Raw genomic sequence first — 7,937 nt, forward strand, 5'->3', positions numbered from 1 at the left:
TGGAGGTCGGGCTGTCAGTCTGATCACAGATCCATCTGTCCTGCCATCTGCCAACAGCCGTCTCCGTGGAGAATGGGAGAACAAAGGGAAGGGGTGGTTCTGCAAACCCCAGAGGGAGTCCAGGGTCCCAGGTACTCTGCCTCACCCACTGACACTTTCAGTTTCGCCGCGAATCAGAGGCGCTGCCCGAGAGACCCTGGGCGGGCGCCTGGCGCAGCTGCCTCTCTGCGTTTGCCTGTTCATCTTTGTGTCTGTCTCTGTGTCTGTCAGGCTGTCCCTGAGCTTGCCTCCACTTCTAGAACTAAGCTTCTGGTATAGCGACAACCTGTGAACCCTCATCCCTTTCCTATGGCAGAATACTTACCCCCCACAAGCTACACACCTTTGCCCCCTCCTCCCTAACCTGTGACTGCTGGGTACCCGGAGCAGGTGCAGCATCCTGGGCCCGGACTGGTGCCAGTGCCTGCCCACGTGCCTGCCCATGTGCCCGGCTTCACTCTCTTCCTCTCGCCTGGCCCCAGTGCCCTGAAGCCTGCTTCCAGGCCTGCTGCTCCCCTCTTGCCACTGCCCAGGGTACCTTCTGGCCTCGAATTCTTGGTGCCGATTGATCAGATTCTGATTCACCAGAGGGCTGCGTGAGTGGAAACGCTCCTAGGTTGGGAGACAAGTAACTGGTATGAATGGCGCTCAGGGGCTGGAAGAGAGCAGCTGCTGTGCATGTCTGTGCTGCGGGGCCTGCTGGCCCCTTCGCGTCTGTCTGGTGGACTCCGGGGACCGAGAGATGGAAGTACAGTCGCCACCAGGCACCACCATTGGCCATGTGCTGCAGACCTGGCATCCCTTCCTCCCCAAGTTCTCCATTCAAGATGCCGATCGCCATACGATCCTGTGAGTGGTGGGGCCCTGCTGGACCTGTGGCTGTGGCACAGACACCAACTTTGAGGTGAAGACTCCAGATGAGTCCCACAGTGTGGGCCGCATCAGCAAGCAGTGGGGGGGCAGGGGAGGGCTGCTCCAAGAAGCCCTCATGGAAATAGATGACTTTGGCTTGCAGTTCCTGCTGGATCTGGATGTGAGAGTGAAGGCTGTACTGCTGGGAGACATATTCCTCATTTACTACATGTTCTTTGAGAAGCGAGGAGGCACTGGGCCCTCTGCCATCACCAGTTAGATGGCATCTCAGGGTGAGGACCATCACCTCAGCCAGAACTCAGAATGGTCACCTGGCCTGGCCTGGCCTGGCCCCTACTCAGAGGCAGCCCTTTCCTCCATGTACACTGCAGAGGACAGACAGGGATGCCTAAGAGGCTGGGCCATGGTGCCCCATCCCTACCCTACACCCCTGGCCTCCTTCACCTGTGGCCCCCACAGAAGGGTATGTATGAGAGCCCTTCCCCTGCTACCTCTCACCACTGTCTCTAGCCATCCCTCCGTACACAGGCATATCGGCTTTCAAACTTGCCCTACTCACTTCCTCTCACCCCCTTCCAGGGCCTCTGCTCTGGATGGGGCCTTTGGAATCCAGGGCTCTGGGGTTTTACAACAGAGCTGGGGTGGGAAAGGGTAAACAGCACCAAAGATGGCTGATATGGCCACCCACCTCTGCCTCAGCTTGACTAATTAGTTCAGCCTCAGAACGTGGCACTCAGAGGGGATCCCTACTTCCCTAGCAACGGCTCTAGGGCATCAGCCCCAGTGCCAACCTCCTCTCCCCCTTGGCCCTCCCCATAGCTGGTGCTTGCTGCAGCTCCGTGTGCCTTACTTAACCACCCCTACCTTCCCTGTTCCTACAAAGGAGGCTGCATCTTTGTATGTTATATTCATATAAACTTTGTAACGTTTTGAAAAAAAAACAAAAACAATGACCAAGAGAATGCCGCAGTCAATGTCCGTTGTCTGGCTCAGGAGAACAGAGAGAAGGGAGAATTCCATCAGTTGGCCGATGCCAAGATATTTCTGAGTGACTGCCTGGTGTGTGACAGTTGTGTGACCACAGAAGAAGGAGTCCAAGTTTCTCAGCAGTGGTAAGGGCCAGCAAGCAGGCAAGCGGTAAGGAGTGAGAGGTTCCAGACTGTGAGAGGGATTTCCAACTGTCGGCTTAGGCTCATTCCCATGGCCGTCAGACATCCATGGGGAATGGGCCTAAGCTGGCAGGCAGACATCCCCTGAGGGATCCCAGACTGTGAGAGGGTGCAAGCCGGGCTGAGGGATCCTCCCCGCTCCAGTGCATAAATTTCATGCACCAGGCCTCTAGTCTATAATAATAAAGGTGTAATATTCAAATAGACTGATCAGCCGAATAGCAGAACAACTGTCCGGACAACCACGCTATGACATGCACTAGTGCCAGGCCAGCCAAGGCAGGTGCAATGCGATTGGTCAGGGGGGTGGGGTGTGCCATCGTCCCACAATCGCCCCACAGAGGGAGGCCCAGGTCACTGGCTGGCGGGGCAATCAATCAGGGGGGCTCCACGATTGCCCCAAAGAGGGAGGCCCAGGGCCCTGGTCGGCACTGCTATGGCGGGTGGGCAGGGCCTCCCTCTGTGGGGCAATTGATCACGGGACTCCTGGACTGCAAGAGGGCCCAGGCCAGGCTGAGGGACACTCCCCCCCCCCTGCTGAGTGCACGAATTTCATGCTCTGGGCCTCTAGTAATATACATAATATAGTATATGTTATTATATAATATATACCAGGGTATATTATTTATGCAAGATTACTTATTAGTAACTGATATTATAAGCTAAGTGTTTCAGATAATCTGATCATGGGAGGATACAAAAATCATTTTAAAGTAGCTTTTACTAGTTTAATAATGATACTGTTGATGAGAAAAACATGTGGAAGGTGAACATAACTACTTTTAGAAGCCATTTGAGGTCATTTTACTCAAACTGGCAGAACCTAATGAACGAAGAGCTTTACACAACCATTTTGTTGATTCTTGTGAAAACTGTTCTGAAATGTAATACTATTATAAAAACACACCTGTCCTTGACTAATTCCTATCTATAATAATAAAAGTGTAATATTCTAATTAGACCAGACAGCCAAACGACCTTCCGGATGAAGCTGTGGCAGCGGGGGCCGAGGCAGAGGTGGTAAGGGGCGATCAGGCGGGCAGGCGAGTGGTTAGGGGCAATCAGGCAGACAGGCAAGTGGTTAGGTGCAATCAGGCAGGCAGGCAGAGCGGTTAGGGGCGATCAGGCAGGCAGGTGAGTGGTTAGTGGCGATCAAGTAGGCAGGTGAGTGTTTAGTGGCAATGAGGCAGGCAGGCAGAGTGGTTAGGGGCAGTCAGCGGTTAGGAGCCAGCGGTCCCAGATTGCGAGAGGGATGTCTAAAGGCCGGTTTAGGCCCAATCCCACAGATATCCCCTGAGGGGTCCCGGATTGTGAGAGGGTTTAGGCTGTGCTAAGGGACCCCCCCCCCATGCACGAATTTTGTGCACCAGGCCTCTAGTCACTTATAAAGTTATGAAGATGGTTTAAAATGTTTTCATTCATATTGATCTGCCTCAACTCATCTTCAGCTTGAGGGAACTTTGAAATTATCCCCTTGCACATTACTTATCTTTCATGTGTGATGTGTGCTGTGGTTTATACACTTGACATTTGAGCATTTCAATCCTCTCCACCTCCTAGGACCTAGGTGGTCTCTATGCCATTAAGACACCAGGCCAAGTGCCTGTCAGGGGAATACCGTATTTTCCAGTGTATAAGACGACTTTTTAACCCAGGAAAATCTTCTATACGCCCAGTCTTCTTATATGCCAGAAAATACTAGCCATGCATTTCCTGATGCTATTACAAAAACAAGAATGTCTTTATTAAAACAGCTAACAGAAATGATCAGACAGTAAAACTAAACCTAATATGAGTTTCTACCAACCGTCCATTTATAGGAGTCAGAAAAATAGGCATCATCTTAGAGACATTTTTCTCTACTTCACTTGAGCGTCCAATATTTCGCCAAGAGTAGTCAACATTTCCATCTAGAAATTTACACACTCCACCCTCTTCTTTCCTCCTCTGATGGGACCACCAACCCTCAGCCATCAACTGCTAGGTGTTCTCTCATCTACCCTGTTCTCCTTAATGCAGCAGTCATTTCACAGCAGAAATGGGAATATGTCTACCCCATTCTTTACCCCTTTCCTTCATTCTCTCCAAGCCCTTTAAAGGCTTATCTTGGTTCTTTGGATAAAACCCAAAATCTTTCACTCAGTTTGCAGATCTTTGGGTTGTTTTCCCCATCCATCTGTGAGTGTCATCTGCACTTTGCTCTTCTTGAATCTGTCCTCATTTCCCCAATTGTTCCTATGTATGTACCAAGATCCTGTCCCTTCTGCCATCCTGTCTTTGTACACACCTCTCCCATGCTTGGAATATCTCCACCCATTTCCTTTATATCTGACGAATAACTCTTCATCCTTCACATCTCCACTTATGTCACTTTCACTGGAAACTGTTCCTAAACACCCAAGGCAATTCAAGCCCCCTTGTTCATTCACTCATGTAACTAACTTAGATCTAATCACCACGATTTCATTTTATAAAATTCTGTTATCTCAAAGCCTTTCTTGCTACTTACAATGTGTCTCCAACACAAAACAAAAGGTCTAATTGTGACAGTCCTGGGCAAGTCAGGATGAGCTGATCATTCTAGTTGCACTCAAAATTCTATTTAAAAATAAAGTTTAATGGCATAGGGAATAGAGTCAATAATATCGCTAACTATGTGTGGTGCCAAGTGGGTACTAGACTTACTGGGGGGATCGTTTTATAAATTGTATAAATCTCCAACCACTATGTTGTGCACCTGAAACTAATATAAAATAATATTGGATGTCAAGTATAATTTACAAATAAAAAAAGAAACGTAACTATTTGCAGTGAAGGATGTTAACTAGACTTGTTATGATTCTTTTGCAATATATGCATGTACTGAATCATTATGTTGTACACCTGAAACTAATATAATGTTATATGTCAATCATATCTCAATAAAAATTTTAAAATAAAATAAAATGAAGTTTAAGGATTAAAGTCCTTTTCTTCAACATGCTGTGCTTGTTACCTGTCCTTAAATATTAGAATCTTAAACCTCTATTTTTCTTTGAAATTTAACAAAATATTTTACTCGTAAAGTTAATTGCTTTTGTGCCACTTTCATAAATTCCCCTAACTGGAGTTTTAGTTTCCTCGCTGCTAGGATTCATGGCAAGGGAACTTTAAAAAGGAAATCTTGTACTTTTTGAAGGAAGGCATTCACACACCAGTTCTGCCATTTATTATTTGACCTTGAGGGGAAAAATATGTTCTCCCATCTATGGATCTAAAAATTCTAAATTCACAGGATTGTGAAAGCAACCAGATATGATTATATATAAAAAACACCTAAAGTAGTTATTTGCCGTAGGGTAGATAGATACCTGTGCGTCTATTTGTACCTCTTCCATCAGGAAGAGTCCGATTGGAAGAGTGAAAAGCACCCCTCCTTTTCCTGTGTTCATTTATGAGAGCCGTGGCTTCACTAACGTAGAACTCAGTGTGTCTCTTTAATTGCCCACTACCAACCTGAAACCTTTGTGATTTGCAAAGAAGCCATTGTATGTCACTTCCCAGAGAATGCTTTAAATCAAATCCCTTTTTTTGTTCTTTCAGACATACATAAAGCGGTTTTGTGCTTGTGGGTGATTTTATTAGTATATGTTCGGACTTCATCTAAGACATTATAAGCAGTCTGGGGCAGAAGGCCATGTGGCAGCTGCAGAGAGAGCGTGCCCTCCTCTGTTTCAGGTGCAAGCCCCATGCTTTTGTTGCCGCGAGACTTCAAGGGAAGGTTCTGCGGCAGTATTTATTTGGTTTATGGTAACCTCTCAGATGTATCGCATCTGCTTTGCAGTCAAGGATGTGGGGCTCCCTTCTGGTAGCTTGCTGCCTGCCGCAGACAACAGGCATGTTTGTCCTCGCCAGCTTTGATCTTTTTTGCCTGGTATCTAAATGAAGCCTTTCTTGTGCCTTCAAAGCTAAGTGACTTGTTTGGCTTCCAGTTACAAAACAGCACTGCTCCTGCCACTGCCAGGTTCCCCTGTCCTCACTTCCCTTCTAGCTACTGCAGTTGGAGGCCTGCAGGGAGTCAAGATGAAATGTAACCAATATGTAAAAATCAAGTACAGCTAGCAAGAGAGGGGAGCGGTACTTCCCAGGGTGGCACAGGCCCAGAGATTTCGTTTACCTGAGTTGAGGTTTGGGGGGTGGGTAGGAAAAGAAGACACTGTAGGAAAAATTGGCAACCTTAAAAGAATGCATTTTCACTGTGGCTGAGAACAGGTATGCCAGATTCAGGCAGCCTGGATTGTGAACAGTTATTAGCTGTGATAAATTCCACAAGTTGCAAGCCTCAGTTTTTTTGTTTGTTTGTTTGTTTTTTTGTCTATTAATGAAGGGGATGATAGCACTGATCTATCTCATGATGAGTACCAGATAAGCTTAGTTCAGCTCTGGACATAGAGCAAGGACTCAGTGAATAGGACTTTTGGTTATTAATAGTAGTGATATGTATTTTTATCAATATTAGTTAGTGTCCAGATAAAATGGTTTTTCCCTTCTGTATCTGGGGAAATTGTACTGATTCATGAAGGCCAAGTTCAAATGTTTACTTTTGCCATCTAGGAGAGCTAGGGTGCTGGGTATTAGAGCTATATGCATGAAAACGTAGAATCTGCTTTAAAGGGTATTTACTGTCTTTTCTGTCTTCCTAAAGCTCATTATTTATAATTTGAATATCAGACTAATTGAATTCAATTAGTAATTTAGTTAATTAGCTAGTACAGAAGGCTATAAGCTCCCTGAGGTCAGGGCCCTGGTATCACCCACTACTGTATCCCAGAGCCCTCTATAGATATTTGATCATAAAGAGAAATATTGTATGGTGACTAACAGCTCAAACCACCACTGACTAGCTGTGCAACCTTGAGCATGCTGCAAGGCCTCTCTGTTCCTCAGTTTCTTCATCTGTGAAATGGGACTAATTGAACCTGATGCTTAAGTCAGCTGTGAGACTGAAACATGACAACATATATAAAGTACCTGAAACATATTGATTGCCCAGTGTTAATTGTTATCAATATTATAAGGATGTGGACGAATGATCTGAGTCATAGGATCCTGGTATCTGCTGTGTTCTTTAACATAGATAGATTCCTGCTTTATTTTATTCTAGAGGCCTGGTGCATGAAATTTGTGCATGAGTAGGGTCCTTAGGCCTGGCTGGTGATCAGGGCCAAGCGGGGCCTTCCGGCTGCCAGCCGGTGCCTTTCTTCATTCCATGCCACCCCCTGGTGGTCAGCGCATGTCATAGTGAGTGATCGAACTCCCGGTCGAACTCCCAAGGGGATACTTTGCATAGTAGCCTTTTATATACCTAGATCTCTACTAGAGGCCTGGTGCACAAATTCATGCAGGGGTGGGATCCCTTGGCCCTGGCCGCGATCTTGGCCAATTGGGGCCATCTTGCCCAGTCCCAATCAGGGCCAATTGGGGGGAGGGACCGTGGGAGGTTGGCTGGCTGGCCAGGGGGAGGGACCGTGGGAGATTGGCCGGCTGTGGGAGGTTGGCTGTGGGAACTTGGCTGTGGAAGCACACTGGCCACCCAGCGGCCATGGGGGAAGATGGGGCCTGTGCCAGCAGCAAGTGCAAGTGGGGTGGTGCCGTCAGTGAGTACGAGTGGCAGCTGCTTCCCCAATTACCCTCAGGAGCAGGGGGAGGTAGAGAAGCCCTCATGGGTGATCGGGGCTGGCAGCCACTGCTCACACCCACTGACAGTGCCGAGTGATAGGACTGGCGCCGGGCACCAGCAGCAGGTGTGAGCGGTGGCTCCAGCACTGGCAGTGGGTGTGAGAGGTGTCTGCTGGCCCCGATCGCCCCTCAGGAGCA

The 7,937-nt window shown here is 47.7% G+C and overlaps 1 pseudogene; it reads left to right on the plus strand.

The window, feature by feature from the left end:
- The first annotated feature begins 348 nt into the window (after positions 1-348).
- On the plus strand, positions 349-1,171 carry LOC114232131 (phospholipid scramblase 3-like; annotated as a pseudogene).
- The last annotated feature ends 6,766 nt before the right edge of the window (positions 1,172-7,937 follow it).

This window comes from Eptesicus fuscus, chromosome 19, assembly GCF_027574615.1.
Source record: "Eptesicus fuscus isolate TK198812 chromosome 19, DD_ASM_mEF_20220401, whole genome shotgun sequence".
In the NCBI taxonomy this organism is placed as follows: domain Eukaryota; kingdom Metazoa; phylum Chordata; class Mammalia; order Chiroptera; family Vespertilionidae; genus Eptesicus; species Eptesicus fuscus.